The sequence below is a fragment of the Lipophrys pholis genome, assembly GCF_963383615.2.
Source record: "Lipophrys pholis genome assembly, contig: SCAFFOLD_24, whole genome shotgun sequence".
Taxonomy (NCBI): Eukaryota; Metazoa; Chordata; class Actinopteri; order Blenniiformes; family Blenniidae; genus Lipophrys; species Lipophrys pholis.
The window spans coordinates 1,097,746-1,121,119 of record NW_028291924.1 but is presented as its reverse complement, the minus strand read 5'-3'; positions in this window follow the sequence as shown (position 1 = coordinate 1,121,119).

Genomic DNA, 23,374 nt, shown 5'->3' with positions numbered 1-23,374 from the left:
TCCTGTTACAGAGTGCTCTGATGTCTGTGGGAAAAAACTTGAAACTGAGCAAGATGACTATTGCAGCAACACGTCATCAGTAGGATAAAACTAAGCTGTCTCTTGATGGTCTACGACAGGGTGTCCAAACTGGGTCAGAGAGTGCTGGTGTCCTGCATGTTTTAGTTCTCTGCCTGCTTCATCATACCTGAATCTAATGATGACGTCATCACCAAGGTTGTGAAAAAGAACAATAATGAGCCTTTCATCACAAAGTGGATGGGAGAGGCACCGGATGGAGATCAACGGAGATCAAAGCCGGAGGAAAACTTGGATCTGAGCATCTCCATGGCAAAAGGCCCTGATCTCCTTTGATCTGATAGGAGATCAGCACTGGAGCCATGGAGACACTCAGATCAAAGGAAATCAGCTTTGTAGAGTTGTAATGTGCTCGTACTCATCCTTACATTTTTCTAGAAATTTGTCTTCAATCACCTTTTCTCTATTTACACTCTCTACTTGAACCTTTACCTGTTTATTTATTTCATATTTTCCAAATATCATGATTTTGGTTTGACCTAGATTTAATGAATTAGATTTCATTTCTCTGAATGTATCTAGTATGTCGTTGAAGAGTTTTTCTAGGATTTGGGAGAATTGTGGGTCTGTAGTTTGTGAAGTGTGTCTGTTTTCAATAACGGTATCCTTACTGGAAGCCTGTTGAATGATACTATGTAGAACCTTCTATGTACTGCTGACATGGTCTTTATTGTTTTCTGGTACTTTCTTAAAAGAATTCTTCTAACATTTTCTCATCATATGAGTGAACTTTGTTTTACATTTCTTGGATTTATTTTCCATCTCCTTCGTTCATCATTTATTGGATTCTCTATGTCATGTATTCTTCTCCTTGGATGCATTTTTTAAGACCTTTGTCATCCATTAAACATCTTTATATTCCACTTTTTCTCGTATTTATAAATGAGTTCCCAGTCATCTGATTGTACCTCAATAACTAGTTTTTCCAGGGACTGCTCTGTTTTGACTCATTTGTGTTGACATCTATCTGTTGTCTGTTTTAATGTTTCTGTGTTTTTTATTGTAAATAGTAAAAAAACTGAAACAAACAGACATGAAATCACTGATATCATTGACTAATACATCACTTACTTTGATATTATCTATAACATGTGTAAATAAATTATGACCCTCCAAACGACCCCCAGGAGGCCCGGCTGTTGTGTGTGTGTGTGTTTGTGTGTGTGTGTGGGGGGGGGGGGATGTGTTTGGGCCTGGTTATAGTAGGAGAAGTGAGGATGGAGCAGCCATTTACTGGTAAAACTAACTCACTAACATCTTGGTGAAAATAGAATATATGTTTTTTTCAAATTAAAGTGACAATGAAAGTGAGAACAGGAGTTCCCCCCTCACCTCCAGAGTGAACATAAGTCATGTCTGTATATTACATCCATCATCCATCCATCCATCCATCCATCCATCCATCATCCATCATCCATGATGTGATCCAGCAAACATGTCCAAGCAGTAGTGTTGTGTTGTTGCTTCTCATTGTCAATAGAACCATGAGAAAGTATGAGAGTGACTGATACGCTTGTATGATCACTGGACCTTTTGAAAGCAGTCAGACTCTCATACTGTACCAGTAGCATCTGTGTCATTCACAACCCGTCTCCATCTTAACTGGACTTTCTGTGTACACATATGATTTTGTGTTTTCATCTGTGGACTGGTGACTAGTGAGTGTGTTGCCTTCAGTGGCAAAGGGAAATAAAACCTCTGCTTGAAGAGGAATCATGGAGCCCCCCCCTTCTCAGCTCCAAGTGTCCAAATCTGAACAGCTGGTCTGGGCTCTGAGTGGAAGCTGAGGTGGTCATGTGCCTGGGCCTCCAGACTGATCCACTCCACTCCAAGTCCAAGTCCGAGTGTAAAACTCAGTCTCAGTCTCAGTCTCTAGCTTTGTCCACTCTCTCTCTCTCTCTCTCTCTCTCTCGCTCTCTCTCACGGTGCAACCTCAGCTCCGCCCACTGCTCCCAGAGTCCAGATCCATATTTCACTTTCTCTTGTATTGTTTGATTGTACACTCATAGTGACAGGGCGTCTTTTCCTTTATAAATGAGTTCCCAGTCATCCGATTGTACCTCAATAACTAGTTTATCCAGGGATTCCTCTCTTCTGACTCATTTGTAATGATATCCATCTGTTGTCTCTTTTAATCTTTCTGTGGTTTTTATTGGAAATAGTAAAAAAACAAACAGACATGAAATCACTGATATCATTGACTAATAAGCCCTTGTACGTTTTCTTCATTTGACTTTTATTTGCTGATTGTTTCATCTGAATGTTTAATCTGTTCCACCTCTTTAAGCTACATCAATAACCAATGTAATACGCCCCCTGGATTTGGTCACCACAGTCACACGGTCAAAGAGCAAGTCAGCCTCGCTGCTGGCCCCTGCTGGCCACGCCCCGTCACTATCTGTCAAATCCTGTTACAGAGTGCTCTGATGTCTGTGGGAAAAAACTTGAAACTGAGCAAGATGACTATTGCAGCAACACGTCATCAGTAGGATAAAACTAAGCTGTCTCTTGATGGTCTACGACAGGGTGTCCAAACTGGGTCAGAGAGTGCTGGTGTCCTGCATGTTTTAGTTCTCTGCCTGCTTCATCATACCTGAATCTAATGATGACGTCATCACCAAGGTTGTGAAAAAGAACAATAATGAGCCTTTCATCACAAAGTGGATGGGAGAGGCACCGGATGGAGATCAACGGAGATCAAAGCCGGAGGAAAACTTGGATCTGAGCATCTCCATGGCAAAAGGCCCTGATCTCCTTTGATCTGATAGGAGATCAGCACTGGAGCCATGGAGACACTCAGATCAAAGGAAATCAGCTTTGTAGAGTTGTAATGTGCTCGTACTCATCCTTACATTTTTCTAGAAATTTGTCTTCAATCACCTTTTCTCTATTTACACTCTCTACTTGAACCTTTACCTGTTTATTTATTTCATATTTTCCAAATATCATGATTTTGGTTTGACCTAGATTTAATGAATTAGATTTCATTTCTCTGAATGTATCTAGTATGTCGTTGAAGAGTTTTTCTAGGATTTGGGAGAATTGTGGGTCTGTAGTTTGTGAAGTGTGTCTGTTTTCAATAACGGTATCCTTACTGGAAGCCTGTTGAATGATACTATGTAGAACCTTCTATGTACTGCTGACATGGTCTTTATTGTTTTCTGGTACTTTCTTAAAAGAATTCTTCTAACATTTTCTCATCATATGAGTGAACTTTGTTTTACATTTCTTGGATTTATTTTCCATCTCCTTCGTTCATCATTTATTGGATTCTCTATGTCATGTATTCTTCTCCTTGGATGCATTTTTTAAGCCCTTTGTCATCCATTAAACATCTTTATATTCCACTTTTTCTCGTATTTATAAATGAGTTCCCAGTCATCTGATTGTACCTCAATAACTAGTTTTTCCAGGGACTGCTCTGTTTTGACTCATTTGTGTTGACATCTATCTGTTGTCTGTTTTAATGTTTCTGTGTTTTTTATTGTAAATAGTAAAAAAACTAAAACAAACAGACATGAAATCACTGATATCATTGACTAATACATCACTTACTTTGATATTATCTATAACATGTGTAAATAAATTATGACCCTCCAAACGACCCCCAGGAGGCCCGGCTGTTGTGTGTGTGTGTGTTTGTGTGTGTGTGTGGGGGGGGGTGTGTGTGTGTGTGTGTGGGGGGGGGGGGGGGGGGTGTGTTTGGGCCTGGTTATAGTAGGAGAAGTGAGGATGGAGCAGCCATTTACTGGTAAAACTAACTCACTAACATCTTGGTGAAAATAGAATATATGTTTTTTTCAAATTAAAGTGACAATGAAAGTGAGAACAGGAGTTCCCCCCTCACCTCCAGAGTGAACATAAGTCATGTCTGTATATTACATCCATCATCCATCCATCCATCCATCCATCCATCCATCATCCATCATCCATGATGTGATCCAGCAAACATGTCCAAGCAGTAGTGTTGTGTTGTTGCTTCTCATTGTCAATAGAACCATGAGAAAGTATGAGAGTGACTGATACGCTTGTATGATCACTGGACCTTTTGAAAGCAGTCAGACTCTCATACTGTACCAGTAGCATCTGTGTCATTCACAACCCGTCTCCATCTTAACTGGACTTTCTGTGTACACATATGATTTTGTGTTTTCATCTGTGGACTGGTGACTAGTGAGTGTGTTGCCTTCAGTGGCAAAGGGAAATAAAACCTCTGCTTGAAGAGGAATCATGGAGCCCCCCCCTTCTCAGCTCCAAGTGTCCAAATCTGAACAGCTGGTCTGGGCTCTGAGTGGAAGCTGAGGTGGTCATGTGCCTGGGCCTCCAGACTGATCCACTCCAGTCCAAGTCCAAGTCCGAGTGTAAAACTCAGTCTCAGTCTCAGTCTCAGTCTTAGTCTCTAGCTTTGTCCACTCTCTCTCTCTCTCTCTCTCTCTCTCGCTCTCTCTCACGGTGCAACCTCAGCTCCGCCCACTGCTCCCAGAGTCCAGATCCATATTTCACTTTCTCTTGTATTGTTTGATTGTACACTCATAGTGACAGGGCGTCTTTTCCTTTATAAATGAGTTCCCAGTCATCCGATTGTACCTCAATAACTAGTTTATCCAGGGATTCCTCTCTTCTGACTCATTTGTAATGATATCCATCTGTTGTCTCTTTTAATCTTTCTGTGGTTTTTATTGGAAATAGTAAAAAAACAAACAGACATGAAATCACTGATATCATTGACTAATAAGCCCTTGTACGTTTTCTTCATTTGACTTTTATTTGCTGATTGTTTCATCTGAATGTTTAATCTGTTCCACCTCTTTAAGCTACATCAATAACCAATGTAATACGCCCCCTGGATTTGGTCACCACAGTCACACGGTCAAAGAGCAAGTCAGCCTCGCTGCTGGCCCCTGCTGGCCGCGCCCCGTCACTATCTGTCAAATCCTGTTACAGAGTGCTCTGATGTCTGTGGGAAAAAACTTGAAACTGAGCAAGATGACTATTGCAGCAACACGTCATCAGTAGGATAAAACTAAGCTGTCTCTTGATGGTCTACGACAGGGTGTCCAAACTGGGTCAGAGAGTGCTGGTGTCCTGCATGTTTTAGTTCTCTGCCTGCTTCATCATACCTGAATCTAATGATGACGTCATCACCAAGGTTGTGAAAAAGAACAATAATGAGCCTTTCATCACAAAGTGGATGGGAGAGGCACCGGATGGAGATCAACGGAGATCAAAGCCGGAGGAAATCTTGGATCTGAGCATCTCCATGGCAAAAGGCCCTGATCTCCTTTGATCTGATAGGAGATCAGCACTGGAGCCATGGAGACACTCAGATCAAAGGAAATCAGCTTTGTAGAGTTGTAATGTGCTCGTACTCATCCTTACATTTTTCTAGAAATTTGTCTTCAATCACCTTTTCTCTATTTACACTCTCTACTTGAACCTTTACCTGTTTATTTATTTCATATTTTCCAAATATCATGATTTTGGTTTGACCTAGATTTAATGAATTAGATTTCATTTCTCTGAATGTATCTAGTATGTCGTTGAAGAGTTTTTCTAGGATTTGGGAGAATTGTGGGTCTGTAGTTTGTGAAGTGTGTCTGTTTTCAATAACGGTATCCTTACTGGAAGCCTGTTGAATGATACTATGTAGAACCTTCTATGTACTGCTGACATGGTCTTTATTGTTTTCTGGTACTTTCTTAAAAGAATTCTTCTAACATTTTCTCATCATATGAGTGAACTTTGTTTTACATTTCTTGGATTTATTTTCCATCTCCTTCGTTCATCATTTATTGGATTCTCTATGTCATGTATTCTTCTCCTTGGATGCATTTTTTAAGACCTTTGTCATCCATTAAACATCTTTATATTCCACTTTTTCTCGTATTTATAAATGAGTTCCCAGTCATCTGATTGTACCTCAATAACTAGTTTTTCCAGGGACTGCTCTGTTTTGACTCATTTGTGTTGACATCTATCTGTTGTCTGTTTTAATGTTTCTGTGTTTTTTATTGTAAATAGTAAAAAAACTGAAACAAACAGACATGAAATCACTGATATCATTGACTAATACATCACTTACTTTGATATTATCTATAACATGTGTAAATAAATTATGACCCTCCAAACGACCCCCAGGAGGCCCGGCTGTTGTGTGTGTGTGTGTTTGTGTGTGTGTGTGGGGGGGGGGGGGGTGTGTTTGGGCCTGGTTATAGTAGGAGAAGTGAGGATGGAGCAGCCATTTACTGGTAAAACTAACTCACTAACATCTTGGTGAAAATAGAATATATGTTTTTTTCAAATTAAAGTGACAATGAAAGTGAGAACAGGAGTTCCCCCCTCACCTCCAGAGTGAACATAAGTCATGTCTGTATATTACATCCATCATCCATCCATCCATCCATCCATCCATCCATCATCCATCATCCATGATGTGATCCAGCAAACATGTCCAAGCAGTAGTGTTGTGTTGTTGCTTCTCATTGTCAATAGAACCATGAGAAAGTATGAGAGTGACTGATACGCTTGTATGATCACTGGACCTTTTGAAAGCAGTCAGACTCTCATACTGTACCAGTAGCATCTGTGTCATTCACAACCCGTCTCCATCTTAACTGGACTTTCTGTGTACACATATGATTTTGTGTTTTCATCTGTGGACTGGTGACTAGTGAGTGTGTTGCCTTCAGTGGCAAAGGGAAATAAAACCTCTGCTTGAAGAGGAATCATGGAGCCCCCCCCTTCTCAGCTCCAAGTGTCCAAATCTGAACAGCTGGTCTGGGCTCTGAGTGGAAGCTGAGGTGGTCATGTGCCTGGGCCTCCAGACTGATCCACTCCAGTCCAAGTCCAAGTCCGAGTGTAAAACTCAGTCTCAGTCTCAGTCTCAGTCTCTAGCTTTGTCCACTCTCTCTCTCTCTCTCTCTCTCTCTCGCTCTCTCTCACGGTGCAACCTCAGCTCCGCCCACTGCTCCCAGAGTCCAGATCCATATTTCACTTTCTCTTGTATTGTTTGATTGTACACTCATAGTGACAGGGCGTCTTTTCCTTTATAAATGAGTTCCCAGTCATCCGATTGTACCTCAATAACTAGTTTATCCAGGGATTCCTCTCTTCTGACTCATTTGTAATGATATCCATCTGTTGTCTCTTTTAATCTTTCTGTGGTTTTTATTGGAAATAGTAAAAAAACAAACAGACATGAAATCACTGATATCATTGACTAATAAGCCCTTGTACGTTTTCTTCATTTGACTTTTATTTGCTGATTGTTTCATCTGAATGTTTAATCTGTTCCACCTCTTTAAGCTACATCAATAACCAATGTAATACGCCCCCTGGATTTGGTCACCACAGTCACACGGTCAAAGAGCAAGTCAGCCTCGCTGCTGGCCCCTGCTGGCCGCGCCCCGTCACTATCTGTCAAATCCTGTTACAGAGTGCTCTGATGTCTGTGGGAAAAAACTTGAAACTGAGCAAGATGACTATTGCAGCAACACGTCATCAGTAGGATAAAACTAAGCTGTCTCTTGATGGTCTACGACAGGGTGTCCAAACTGGGTCAGAGAGTGCTGGTGTCCTGCATGTTTTAGTTCTCTGCCTGCTTCATCATACCTGAATCTAATGATGACGTCATCACCAAGGTTGTGAAAAAGAACAATAATGAGCCTTTCATCACAAAGTGGATGGGAGAGGCACCGGATGGAGATCAACGGAGATCAAAGCCGGAGGAAAACTTGGATCTGAGCATCTCCATGGCAAAAGGCCCTGATCTCCTTTGATCTGATAGGAGATCAGCACTGGAGCCATGGAGACACTCAGATCAAAGGAAATCAGCTTTGTAGAGTTGTAATGTGCTCGTACTCATCCTTACATTTTTCTAGAAATTTGTCTTCAATCACCTTTTCTCTATTTACACTCTCTACTTGAACCTTTACCTGTTTATTTATTTCATATTTTCCAAATATCATGATTTTGGTTTGACCTAGATTTAATGAATTAGATTTCATTTCTCTGAATGTATCTAGTATGTCGTTGAAGAGTTTTTCTAGGATTTGGGAGAATTGTGGGTCTGTAGTTTGTGAAGTGTGTCTGTTTTCAATAACGGTATCCTTACTGGAAGCCTGTTGAATGATACTATGTAGAACCTTCTATGTACTGCTGACATGGTCTTTATTGTTTTCTGGTACTTTCTTAAAAGAATTCTTCTAACATTTTCTCATCATATGAGTGAACTTTGTTTTACATTTCTTGGATTTATTTTCCATCTCCTTCGTTCATCATTTATTGGATTCTCTATGTCATGTATTCTTCTCCTTGGATGCATTTTTTAAGACCTTTGTCATCCATTAAACATCTTTATATTCCACTTTTTCTCGTATTTATAAATGAGTTCCCAGTCATCTGATTGTACCTCAATAACTAGTTTTTCCAGGGACTGCTCTGTTTTGACTCATTTGTGTTGACATCTATCTGTTGTCTGTTTTAATGTTTCTGTGTTTTTTATTGTAAATAGTAAAAAAACTGAAACAAACAGACATGAAATCACTGATATCATTGACTAATACATCACTTACTTTGATATTATCTATAACATGTGTAAATAAATTATGACCCTCCAAACGACCCCCAGGAGGCCCGGCTGTTGTGTGTGTGTGTGTTTGTGTGTGTGTGTGGGGGGGGGGGGATGTGTTTGGGCCTGGTTATAGTAGGAGAAGTGAGGATGGAGCAGCCATTTACTGGTAAAACTAACTCACTAACATCTTGGTGAAAATAGAATATATGTTTTTTTCAAATTAAAGTGACAATGAAAGTGAGAACAGGAGTTCCCCCCTCACCTCCAGAGTGAACATAAGTCATGTCTGTATATTACATCCATCATCCATCCATCCATCCATCCATCCATCCATCATCCATCATCCATGATGTGATCCAGCAAACATGTCCAAGCAGTAGTGTTGTGTTGTTGCTTCTCATTGTCAATAGAACCATGAGAAAGTATGAGAGTGACTGATACGCTTGTATGATCACTGGACCTTTTGAAAGCAGTCAGACTCTCATACTGTACCAGTAGCATCTGTGTCATTCACAACCCGTCTCCATCTTAACTGGACTTTCTGTGTACACATATGATTTTGTGTTTTCATCTGTGGACTGGTGACTAGTGAGTGTGTTGCCTTCAGTGGCAAAGGGAAATAAAACCTCTGCTTGAAGAGGAATCATGGAGCCCCCCCCTTCTCAGCTCCAAGTGTCCAAATCTGAACAGCTGGTCTGGGCTCTGAGTGGAAGCTGAGGTGGTCATGTGCCTGGGCCTCCAGACTGATCCACTCCACTCCAAGTCCAAGTCCGAGTGTAAAACTCAGTCTCAGTCTCAGTCTCTAGCTTTGTCCACTCTCTCTCTCTCTCTCTCTCTCTCTCGCTCTCTCTCACGGTGCAACCTCAGCTCCGCCCACTGCTCCCAGAGTCCAGATCCATATTTCACTTTCTCTTGTATTGTTTGATTGTACACTCATAGTGACAGGGCGTCTTTTCCTTTATAAATGAGTTCCCAGTCATCCGATTGTACCTCAATAACTAGTTTATCCAGGGATTCCTCTCTTCTGACTCATTTGTAATGATATCCATCTGTTGTCTCTTTTAATCTTTCTGTGGTTTTTATTGGAAATAGTAAAAAAACAAACAGACATGAAATCACTGATATCATTGACTAATAAGCCCTTGTACGTTTTCTTCATTTGACTTTTATTTGCTGATTGTTTCATCTGAATGTTTAATCTGTTCCACCTCTTTAAGCTACATCAATAACCAATGTAATACGCCCCCTGGATTTGGTCACCACAGTCACACGGTCAAAGAGCAAGTCAGCCTCGCTGCTGGCCCCTGCTGGCCACGCCCCGTCACTATCTGTCAAATCCTGTTACAGAGTGCTCTGATGTCTGTGGGAAAAAACTTGAAACTGAGCAAGATGACTATTGCAGCAACACGTCATCAGTAGGATAAAACTAAGCTGTCTCTTGATGGTCTACGACAGGGTGTCCAAACTGGGTCAGAGAGTGCTGGTGTCCTGCATGTTTTAGTTCTCTGCCTGCTTCATCATACCTGAATCTAATGATGACGTCATCACCAAGGTTGTGAAAAAGAACAATAATGAGCCTTTCATCACAAAGTGGATGGGAGAGGCACCGGATGGAGATCAACGGAGATCAAAGCCGGAGGAAAACTTGGATCTGAGCATCTCCATGGCAAAAGGCCCTGATCTCCTTTGATCTGATAGGAGATCAGCACTGGAGCCATGGAGACACTCAGATCAAAGGAAATCAGCTTTGTAGAGTTGTAATGTGCTCGTACTCATCCTTACATTTTTCTAGAAATTTGTCTTCAATCACCTTTTCTCTATTTACACTCTCTACTTGAACCTTTACCTGTTTATTTATTTCATATTTTCCAAATATCATGATTTTGGTTTGACCTAGATTTAATGAATTAGATTTCATTTCTCTGAATGTATCTAGTATGTCGTTGAAGAGTTTTTCTAGGATTTGGGAGAATTGTGGGTCTGTAGTTTGTGAAGTGTGTCTGTTTTCAATAACGGTATCCTTACTGGAAGCCTGTTGAATGATACTATGTAGAACCTTCTATGTACTGCTGACATGGTCTTTATTGTTTTCTGGTACTTTCTTAAAAGAATTCTTCTAACATTTTCTCATCATATGAGTGAACTTTGTTTTACATTTCTTGGATTTATTTTCCATCTCCTTCGTTCATCATTTATTGGATTCTCTATGTCATGTATTCTTCTCCTTGGATGCATTTTTTAAGCCCTTTGTCATCCATTAAACATCTTTATATTCCACTTTTTCTCGTATTTATAAATGAGTTCCCAGTCATCTGATTGTACCTCAATAACTAGTTTTTCCAGGGACTGCTCTGTTTTGACTCATTTGTGTTGACATCTATCTGTTGTCTGTTTTAATGTTTCTGTGTTTTTTATTGTAAATAGTAAAAAAACTAAAACAAACAGACATGAAATCACTGATATCATTGACTAATACATCACTTACTTTGATATTATCTATAACATGTGTAAATAAATTATGACCCTCCAAACGACCCCCAGGAGGCCCGGCTGTTGTGTGTGTGTGTGTGTGTGTGTGTGTGTGTGGGGGGGGGGGGGGGGGGGGGGGGGGGGGGTGTTTGGGCCTGGTTATAGGAGAAGTGAGGATGGAGCAGCCATTTACTGGTAAAACTAACTCACTAACATCTTGGTGAAAATAGAATATATGTTTTTTTCAAATTAAAGTGACAATGAAAGTGAGAACAGGAGTTCCCCCCTCACCTCCAGAGTGAACATAAGTCATGTCTGTATATTACATCCATCATCCATCCATCCATCCATCCATCCATCCATCCATCATCCATCATCCATGATGTGATCCAGCAAACATGTCCAAGCAGTAGTGTTGTGTTGTTGCTTCTCATTGTCAATAGAACCATGAGAAAGTATGAGAGTGACTGATACGCTTGTATGATCACTGGACCTTTTGAAAGCAGTCAGACTCTCATACTGTACCAGTAGCATCTGTGTCATTCACAACCCGTCTCCATCTTAACTGGACTTTCTGTGTACACATATGATTTTGTGTTTTCATCTGTGGACTGGTGACTAGTGAGTGTGTTGCCTTCAGTGGCAAAGGGAAATAAAACCTCTGCTTGAAGAGGAATCATGGAGCCTCCCCCTTCTCAGCTCCAAGTGTCCAAATCTGAACAGCTGGTCTGGGCTCTGAGTGGAAGCTGAGGTGGTCATGTGCCTGGGCCTCCAGACTGATCCACTCCACTCCAAGTCCAAGTCCGAGTGTAAAACTCAGTCTCAGTCTCAGTCTCAGTCTCTAGCTTTGTCCACTCTCTCTCTCTCTCTCTCTCTCTCTCTCTCTCGCTCTCTCTCACGGTGCAACCTCAGCTCCGCCCACTGCTCCCAGAGTCCAGATCCATATTTCACTTTCTCTTGTATTGTTTGATTGTACACTCATAGTGACAGGGCGTCTTTTCCTTTATAAATGAGTTCCCAGTCATCCGATTGTACCTCAATAACTAGTTTATCCAGGGATTCCTCTCTTCTGACTCATTTGTGATGATATCCATCTGTTGTCTCTTTTAATCTTTCTGTGGTTTTTATTGGAAATAGTAAAAAAACAAACAGACATGAAATCACTGATATCATTGACTAATAAGCCCTTGTACGTTTTCTTCATTTGACTTTTATTTGCTGATTGTTTCATCTGAATGTTTAATCTGTTCCACCTCTTTAAGCTACATCAATAACCAATGTAATACGCCCCCTGGATTTGGTCACCACAGTCACACGGTCAAAGAGCAAGTCAGCCTCGCTGCTGGCCCCTGCTGGCCGCGCCCCGTCACTATCTGTCAAATCCTGTTACAGAGTGCTCTGATGTCTGTGGGAAAAAACTTGAAACTGAGCAAGATGACTATTGCAGCAACACGTCATCAGTAGGATAAAACTAAGCTGTCTCTTGATGGTCTACGACAGGGTGTCCAAACTGGGTCAGAGAGTGCTGGTGTCCTGCATGTTTTAGTTCTCTGCCTGCTTCATCATACCTGAATCTAATGATGACGTCATCACCAAGGTTGTGAAAAAGAACAATAATGAGCCTTTCATCACAAAGTGGATGGGAGAGGCACCGGATGGAGATCAACGGAGATCAAAGCCGGAGGAAATCTTGGATCTGAGCATCTCCATGGCAAAAGGCCCTGATCTCCTTTGATCTGATAGGAGATCAGCACTGGAGCCATGGAGACGCTCAGATCAAAGGAAATCAGCTTTGTAGAGTTGTAATGTGCTCGTACTCATCCTTACATTTTTCTAGAAATTTGTCTTCAATCACCTTTTCTCTATTTACACTCTCTACTTGAACCTTTACCTGTTTATTTATTTCATATTTTCCAAATATCATGATTTTTGTTTGACCTAGATTTAATGAATTAGATTTCATTTCTCTGAATGTATCTAGTATGTCGTTGAAGAGTTTTTCTAGGATTTGGGAGAATTGTGGGTCTGTAGTTTGTGAAGTGTGTCTGTTTTCAATAACGGTATCCTTACTGGAAGCCTGTTGAATGATACTATGTAGAACCTTCTATGTACTGCTGACATGGTCTTTATTGTTTTCTGGTACTTTCTTAAAAGAATTCTTCTAACATTTTCTCATCATATGAGTGAACTTTGTTTTACATTTCTTGGATTTATTTTCCATCTCCTTCGTTCATCATTTATTGGATTCTCTATGTCATGTATTCTTCTCCTTGGATGCATTTTTTAAGCCCTTTGTCATCCATTAAACATCTTTATATTTCACTTTCTCTTTTGATTTTTCAGTTTCACAGTTTCATTTTGATAGTCACTTTAATTTTGAAAAAACCTCATAATCTCACTTTTATAGTCACTTTAATTTGAAGAGAAAACTCATATTTTCCCTTTGATAGTTATTTTAATTTGAAATAAATCCTATTTTCTTTTTGATAGTCACATTCATTTGAAATAAATCCTATTTTCTTTTTGATAGTCACATTCATTTGAAAAAAACTCCTATTTTCCCTATGATAGTAACTTTAATTTGAAAGAAACTCATATTCTCACTTTGATAGTCACTTTAACTTGGAAAAAAAAACCCTCATATTTTCTTATTGATAGTCACTTTAATTTTAAAAAAACTCCTATTTTCACTTTGATAGTCACTTTAATTTGAAAGAAACTCCTTTTCTCATTTTGATAGTCACTTTAATTTGAAAAAACTCCTATTTTCACTTTGATAGTCACATTAATTTGAAAAGAAAACTCCTATTTTCCCTTTTGATAGTCACTTTAATTAAAAAAATAACTCCTATTCTCACTTTGATAGTCACTTTAATTTGAAAGAAACTCCTTTTCTCATTTTGATAGTCACTTTAATTTGAAAAAACTCCTATTTTCACTTTGATAGTCACTTTAATTTGAAAAGAAAACTCCTATTTTCCCTTTGATAGTCACTTTAATTAAAAAAATAACTCCTATTCTCACTTTGATAGTCACTTTAATTTGAAAAGAAAACTCCTATTCTCACTTTCATAGTCACTTTAATTTGAAAAAAACCCTCATATTTTCCCTTTGATAGTCACTTTAATTTGAAAAAAACTCCTATTTTCCCTTTGATAGTCACTTTAATTTGAAAAAGATTCTATTTTCTTTTTGATAGTCACATTAATTTGAAAAAAACTCTTATTTTCCCTTTGATAGTCACTTTAATTTGAAAAAAAACTCCTATTCTTACTTTGATAGTCACTTTATTTTGAAAAGAAAACTCTTATTTTCCCTTTGATAGTCACTTTAATTTGAAACAAAACTCCTATTCTCACTTTGATAGTCACTTTAATTTGAAAGAAACTCCTTTTCTCATTTTGATAGTCACTTTAATTTGAAAAAACTCCTATTTTCACTTTGATAGTCACTTTAATTTGAAAAGAAAACTCCTATTTTCCCTTTGATAGTCACTTTAATTAAAAAAATAACTCCTATTCTCACTTTGATAGTCACTTTAATTTGAAAGAAACTCCTTTTCTCATTTTGATAGTCACTTTAATTTAAAAAAAACTCCTATTTTCACTTTGATAGTCACTTTAATTGTAAAAGAAAACTCCTATTTTCCCTTTGATAGTCACTTTAATTAAAAAAATAACTCCTATTCTCACTTTGATAGTCACTTTAATTTGAAAAGAAAACTCCTATTCTCACTTTCATAGTCACTTTAATTTGAAAAAAACCCTCATATTTTCCCTTTGATAGTCACTTTAATTTGAAAAAAATTCTATTTTCTTTTTGATAGTCACATTAATTTGAAAAAAACTCTTATTTTCCCATTGATAGTCACTTTAATTTGAAAAAACTCCTATTCTCACTTTGATAGTCACTTTAATTTGAAAAGAAAACTCATATTTTCCGTTTGATAGTCACTTTAATTTGAAAAAAAACTCCTATTCTCACTTTGATAGTCACTTTAATTTAAAAAAAACTCCTATTTTCACTTTGATAGTCGCTTTAATTTGAAAAAAAACCCTCCTATTCTCATTTTTATAGTCACTTTAATTTGAAAAGAAAACTCATTTTCCCTTTAATAGTCACTTTAATTTGAAAAGAAAACTCCTATTTTCCCTTTGATAGTCACTTTAATTAAAAAAATAACTCCTATTCTCACTTTGATAGTCACTTTAATTTGAAAAGAAAACTCCTATTCTCACTTTCATAGTCACTTTAATTTGAAAAAAACCCTCATATTTTCCCTTTGATAGTCACTTTAATTTGAAAAAAACTCCTATTTTCCCTTTGATAGTCACTTTAATTTGAAAAAAATTCTATTTTCTTTTTGATAGTCATATTAATTTGAAAAAAACTCTTATTTTCCCTTTGATAGTCACTTTAATTTGAAAAAACTCCTATTCTCACTTTGATAGTCACTTTAATTTGAAAAAAACTCCTATTTTCACTTTGATAGTCACTTTAATTTGAAAAGAAAACTCCTATTTTCCCTTTGATAGTCACTTTAATTAAAAAAATAACTCCTATTCTCACTTTGATAGTCACTTTAATTTGAAAAGAAAACTCCTATTCTCACTTTCATAGTCACTTTAATTTGAAAAAAACCCTCATATTTTCCCTTTGATAGTCACTTTAATTTGAAAAAAACTCCTATTTTCCCTTTGATAGTCACTTTAATTTGAAAAAAATTCTATTTTCTTTTTGATAGTCATATTAATTTGAAAAAAACTCTTATTTTCCCTTTGATAGTCACTTTAATTTGAAAAAACTCCTATTCTCACTTTGATAGTCACTTTAATTTGAAAAAAACTCCTATTTTCACTTTGATAGTCACTTTAATTTGAAAAGAAAACTCCTATTTTCCCTTTGATAGTCACTTTAATTAAAAAAATAACTCCTATTCTCACTTTGATAGTCACTTTAATTTGAAAGAAACTCCTTTTCTCATTTTGATAGTCACTTTAATTTAAAAAAAACTCCTATTTTCACTTTGATAGTCACTTTAATTTTAAAAGAAAACTCCTATTTTCCCTTTGATAGTCACTTTAATTAAAAAAATAACTCCTATTCTCACTTTGATAGTCACTTTAATTTGAAAAGAAAACTCCTATTCTCACTTTCATAGTCACTTTAATTTGAAAAGAAAACTCCTATTTTCCCTTTGATAGTCACTTTAATTTGAAAAAAATTCTATTTTCTTTTTGATAGTCATATTAATTTGAAAAAAACTCTTATTTTCCCTTTGATAGTCACTTTAATTTGAAAAAACTCATATTTTCCCTTTGATAGTCACTTTAATTTGAAAAAAATTCTATTTTCTTTTTGATAGTCACATTAATTTGAAAAAAACTCTTATTTTCCCATTGATAGTCACTTTAATTTGAAAAAACTCCTATTCTCACTTTGATAGTCACTTTAATTTGAAAAGAAAACTCATATTTTCCGTTTGATAGTCACTTTAATTTGAAAAAAAACTCCTATTCTCACTTTGATAGTCACTTTAATTTAAAAAAAACTCCTATTTTCACTTTGATAGTCGCTTTAATTTGAAAAAAAACCCTCCTATTCTCATTTTTATAGTCACTTTAATTTGAAAAGAAAACTCATTTTCCCTTTAATAGTCACTTTAATTTGAAAAGAAAACTCCTATTTTCCCTTTGATAGTCACTTTAATTAAAAAAATAACTCCTATTCTCACTTTGATAGTCACTTTAATTTGAAAAGAAAACTCCTATTCTCACTTTCATAGTCACTTTAATTTGAAAAAAACCCTCATATTTTCCCTTTGATAGTCACTTTAATTTGAAAAAAACTCCTATTTTCCTTTTGATAGTCACTTTAATTTGAAAAAAATTCTATTTTCTTTTTGATAGTCATATTAATTTGAAAAAAACTCTTATTTTCCCTTTGATAGTCACTTTAATTTGAAAAAACTCCTATTCTCACTTTGATAGTCACTTTAATTTGAAAAAAACTCCTATTCTTACTTTGATAGTCACTTTATTTTGAAAAGGTAACTCTTATTTTCCCTTTGATAGTCACTTTAATTTGAAACAAAACTCCTATTCTCACTTTGATAGTCACTTTAATTTGAAAGAAACTCCTTTTCTCATTTTGATAGTCACTTTAATTTGAAAAAACTCCTATTTTCACTTTGATATTCACTTTAATTTGAAAAGAAAACTCCTATTTTCCCTTTGATAGTCACTTTAATTAAAAAAATAACTCCTATTCTCACTTTGATAGTCACTTTAATTTGAAAGAAACTCCTTTTCTCATTTTGATAGTCACTTTAATTTGAAAAAACTCCTATTTTCACTTTGATAGTCACTTTGATTTGAAAAGAAAACTCCTATTTTCCCTTTGATAGTCACTTTAATTTGAAAAGAAAACTCCTATTCTCACTTTGATAGTCACTTTAATTTGAAAAGAAAACTCATATTTTCCCTTTGATAGTCACTTTAATCTGAAAAAACCCCTCCTATTCTCACTTTGATAGTCACTTTAATTTGAAAAGAAAACTCATTTTCCCTTTAATAGTCACTTTAATTTGAAAAAAATCATATTTTCCCTTTGATAGTCACTTTAATCTGAAAAAAACCCTCCTATTCTCACTTTGATAGTCACTTTAATTTGAAAAGAAAACTCATTTTCCCTTTAATAGTCACTTTAATTTGAAAAAAATCATATTTTCCCTTTGATAGTCACTTTAATTAAAAAAAAACCTCCTATTCTCACTTTGATAGTCACTTTAATTTGAAAAAACTCCTATTCTCACTTTGATAGTCACTTTAACTTGAAAAAAAAACCTTATATTTTCCCTTTGATAGTCACTTTAATTTGAAAAAAAACTCCTATTCTCACTTTGATAGTCAGTTTAATTTCAAAAGAAATCTCGTATTTTCCCTTTGATAGTCACTGTAATTTGAAAAAAAAATCCTATTCTCACTTTGATAGTAACTTTAATTTGAAAAAAACTCCTATTTTCCCTTTGATAGTCACTTTAAATTGAAAAAAATTCTATATTCTTTTTGATAGTCACGTTAATTTGAAAAAAACTCCTATTTTCCCTTTGATAGTCACTTTAATTTGAAAAAACTCCTATTCTCACTTTGATAGTCATTTTAATTTGAACGAAACTCCTTTTCTTACTTTGACAGTCACTTTAACTTGAAAAAAACCCCTCATATTTTCCCTTTGATAGTCACTTTAATATGAAAGAAACTCCTATTCTCATTTTGATAGTCACTTTAATTTGAAAAAACTCCTATTCTCACTTTGATACTAAAGGAAGAAACCAGTGTTATGAGTGATCAATACATTAGTTTGCATAGCAGTATAATCCGTTTGTATCTTTTCTGCTCAGAATTGTTAATAACATGACCATATATGTAAGAACCATCCGGTGTGTGAGGCAGAACAATTGAACTATTGAGTCTTAGGAATAAGCAGACCATTGACCTTGATTCCCAGGCAGATAACGCCATGCTGGAGAAGGGAGTGAGGGAATCTAATCTCATGGAAAGCCAGCTGGAGAAGGTAGTAAATCAAGAAGTCGCTAATTTAAAGCCGGGAAGATGTAAAGCCTGGTACTATTATGAGATCACAAATCTTCCCGGGACAGAACAATAGAGATGTGTTCAGTTTCGGTAAAAACAACCTGTGGCATCCACATCATATGTGCAGGGAGGGGTGAAAGAAAATGCTTATAAACCAATGTTTTTGGGCACTCTGGGCTCTTCCACTCTGATGCCTGGTCCTCCCGGACAGTCTGATGGTTGAGCCCGAGATCTCGCTGTATTCCATGTATTCTGCCTGAAGGTAATTATCAATAAACCCATTGTGATCAATATCTTTCTGTTCCTTCATCAATTTAAAGAACACATCAATGACTGCATTTCCTTCAATAGTCACTTTAATTTGAAAAAAAAATCCTATTTTCCCTTTGATAGTCACTTTAATTTGAAAGAAACTCCTATTCTTACTTTGATAGTCACCTTAACTTGAAAAAAAACCCCTCATATTTTCCCTTAGATAGTCACTTTAATTTGAAAAAGAAAACTGCTATTCTCACCCCGATGTTCAATTTAATTTGAAAAAAACATTTTTTCAGGATATGTTCAATTTAATTTGAAAAAACTCCTATTCTCATTTTGATAGCCCCCTAAATTTGATAGAAAATCATATTTCCACTTTCATGTTCACTTTAATTAAAAACCTTCTATTTTCACTTTGATACCAACCAGTGAGCAACAGTGGTTCTCAGTGGAACCAAACTTTACTGCTGCTGCTCTGCTGTGGTCAACATTCACCACAATAGTAAGAACATGGACAATAACAAAATACACAAACAATATTGTTCTGTGAAAGTGAAACATTGGACCCTGCTGACCTCCATGTAGTGACGGTCAACTGCTTTATCTTCTGTCTCCACCAGGTGGCACTCTTGGTTTGAAGATAGAGGCTGAAGGACTCACAATGAAGTGTGTTTTCAAACGTTTGTTCAACAGACGGCGCCATCTAGTGGCTCCAGAAAATCAAGACAGTGTTTGATGAAGCTTCATTTGGCCATCACTACCTCCAGGTACCATGCACCTCCTCCACTGGTGACTCTTGTGGGAGGAGACATTGTGAAACGTCTTCCTCCTGGACGCCATCGCTATCATGACTTTGTCTCTAGAGCGCCACTGTTTGCAGTTTGCTGTATGAATGAGCTAACCTGCTAATGTGTGCTGTGTATCAATAAAATAACAGGAACAATGAAAAAGTATCAATAATTACTAGTGCTGTCAAAAATAACACGTGATTTTAATTAATTCATTTGAAACGTTTAATTTGTGATATTATTTTTACATGATTAAAGCAGTTTTGTTTACATCCGTTTTTTGTTTTTGTTTTTTTTACTCCTTTACCGCAGCAGCATGTGCAGTGTCTCTGGGTGCATCGCCATGATGACAGAGCTGCACAACACCGATTGGAATAATATTAAGGTAGAAAATTTCACTTTAAAAAGTTCCCTGACGGCTGATTGAGAAAGTGAAAGTCATTAGTTTAACTTAGAAAAGCCGAATTTAACGACCACAGAAGTAATTCTGCAGCAAAACAACAGGTTGCCACCAGACTGCTAAAGCTGGAGGAAATACTTATGGGTAAAATATTAATTTCTCCTCTTTCTCTCTTTCCCTGGGTCTCCTGTATACTGTGTGTGCTGAGTCGACATTAATGTGTGTTTAGTTGCATAATCAGAGAGCAGCAGAGTCCATCAATGTCTCATTACCACCTGTGGATTCAATTCAGCAGAAGAGAGAGGAACCTAATGGAGATCAAAGGAGATCAAAGGAGAACAGTGTCTGTTGCCATGGAGATGCTCAGGGAATTAAACCCCCATCTCACACATGACACTATACTAACGAGATATTGTTCCTCAAATATTATGAGAACCTTCATCCATAAATACTAGGGACATCAATAGGTACCAATAGATTGAAGTCAGAAGCAAGTAGGAGAGCTGAGAGTGCTGCAATCGTCTAGAAATCAGTGTGTCCACCACTGCAAGTCAACAGATAGAGTGACTGATACACTTGTATGATCACTGGACCTTTTGAAAGCAGTCAGACTCTCATACTGTACCAGGAGCATCTGTGTCCTTCACAACCCGTCTACATTTTAACTGGACTTTCTGTGATGGACCAAACAACACAGTTGGGTCTGGGTGAGCTTTGCTTTACCTTACCATCCTGGTCCGCTCTGGAACGTACGACTTGGTAGAACCACGGCTAAACTAAGCTTTGAAAAGTCATGATCGTTATCAATGAATGCTCTTTAATCTGAGCTTCCACCATTAAAATCCCTGTTCAGGTATTGTGTAAAACCAAGCAGTTCTTCATTCCAGCTTCAAATGGAGAGAAAACTGGTTTTCCTGAAGCAAAACTTCTCACCTGCAGCCAATCAGGCAGTGAGAAAATATCATGCAATACAGCCAGCAGTCTGCTCAGATGTTTCCTGATTGTTTTCAAATCCAGAGCGGAGCTTTTCTGCATCTTCAGGAAGGAACAACGGACGACTATTTGTTGAGTTTCAAAACAGCGAGCAAGAAGAGTCTCCACTTCTGCACCTTGGTGGTCAGGATCAGTGTCTGCTTCGTCTCACTCATAAGTGGGAATCATATGGAGACACAACACTGTGTTGGCAGGCCTGGGCAGCTCAGACGGTAGAGCATCAGACTTTTAATCTGAGGGTCCAGGGTTCAAATCCCTGTTCAGGCTGTTTGTGGGAAGAAACTTGAAACTGAGCAGGATGACTATTGCAGAAACACATCATTAGTAGGATAAAACCAACCTGTCTCTTGATGGTCTACATCAGGGTGTCCAAACTGGGAGCTGGTGTCCTGCATGTTTTAGTTATTTGCCTGCTTCAGCATACCTGAATATAATGATGACATCATCACCAAGGTTGTGAAAAAGAACAATAACGAGCCTTTCATTACAAAGTGGATGAGAGAGGCACCGGATGGAGATCAATGGAGATCAAAGCCAGAGGAAATCTTTGATCTGAGCATCTCCATGGCAAAAGTCACTGATCTCCTTTGATCTGATAAGAGATCAGCACTGGAGCCATGGAGACGCTGAGATCAAAGGAAATCAGCTTTACTCAATCTTCAGCATTTATACTTGCATGTTCTTCTGGAAATATAAACCTCTAGTAATTATTATTATCATAACAGTTGGGAAGTTCAGTTCACAACTGTTCAGTTGTGTGTCGTCTTCATAAAAATGAAAGTTAACATTAAGGCCAACCAAAACAGAGTCTTGAGGGACACCACAACAAAGAGCAGCACAAGAGGAAGAGGTCTCTCCAAGCTGAACAGAAAATGATCTGTCTGATAAATACCAGGAAAACTAGTTAAGAGCAACACCAAAGATGCCAACAAGATTTTTCAGAGGGTTAATTAAAATCTTATGATTGACTGTATCAAATACTGAGTGAAGGTCAAGAATAACTAAGAAGAAGAACAAATCATTATTGGCTGAAAGTAGTAGATGGTTGGTGACCTTAACCAGCAGAGTGTCAGAGCTATGATGTGCAGGAAACCAGACTGAAATGTCCCAAAGGTTTGATTTCAATCCATCAAAGAAATGAGCTGGGAAGCAACAGTTTTTCTAAAATCCTTGATAAAATGAAGTTTTGAGGCCAGAGTAGAGCGAGGCGGGGTAGGAGACTAGATCTGGACCTATCAGAACCACATTTTATGTCTAATCTCTATTATTACATGGACACAATCTGAAATAATTTCCTCGGAGCGTTCTGGTGTGGGTTCAACCTGCTATTTGGGGACTGATCATGGAACGACATGGTCACTCCAAGGGCTCATCCGGGAATTGAACTACAACTGATTGTCCTAAATAAGGCAGGAGATCAGGACTCCTGACAGCCTTGACAGAGCTCATGGAATGACCACATCCTGACCAAAGGAAATGAAAACATTAGTCATGGCCGACCTTGAAGAAATGAAGCTGAAGGTTCAACTGCTATTGGAGGATTTGTAACTTTATGGTCCATTTGACCTGAAGCAGGTTTCAGGTTTGTGAGTGAGTTCTGTCAGAGCCTCTGAAGCTCGTGTGTCTCCATCAGGATTCATTTTAATACATGGCTTACTGCCATGAGGACAAGTTCTCTTTGACATTTGAAATGGAGACGGTCTGATCTGATGTGTCTGCATTGGTGCTTCAGTGGTAGAGCTGTCCCCTGCCACGCTGGAGGCCTGGGTTTGATTCCAAGTCAATGCAACTAATAATTACAATACAGCAATTTATAATAGTGGTGCCTTGCTCATGCAGTGTGAGCAATCCACCACAACAATCCCTTAACTCCATCAGGAAAGTGAACCCCAGTCTCCTGTGTGACAGGTGGAGATACTCACAAGTAGTGATGCTAATTAAAGCCTCATGAACCATGTTCTTAATTTTCTCACCACCAGATGGCACTGTTGGTTTGAATATAGATCCTGAAGCACTGGCAATGAAGTGTTTAAAATGTTTGTTGAAGAGACAGCGCCATCTAGTGGCTTCAGAAAATAAAGACAGTGGTTGATGAAGCTTCATGTGGCTAATATGGGGATTGAACCCATGACCTTGGTGTTATTAGCACCACACTCTGACCAGCTGAGCTCCCCGGCCCACGTTGGTGAAAACATCTACTTTCTTTCTTCCAATATTTGTG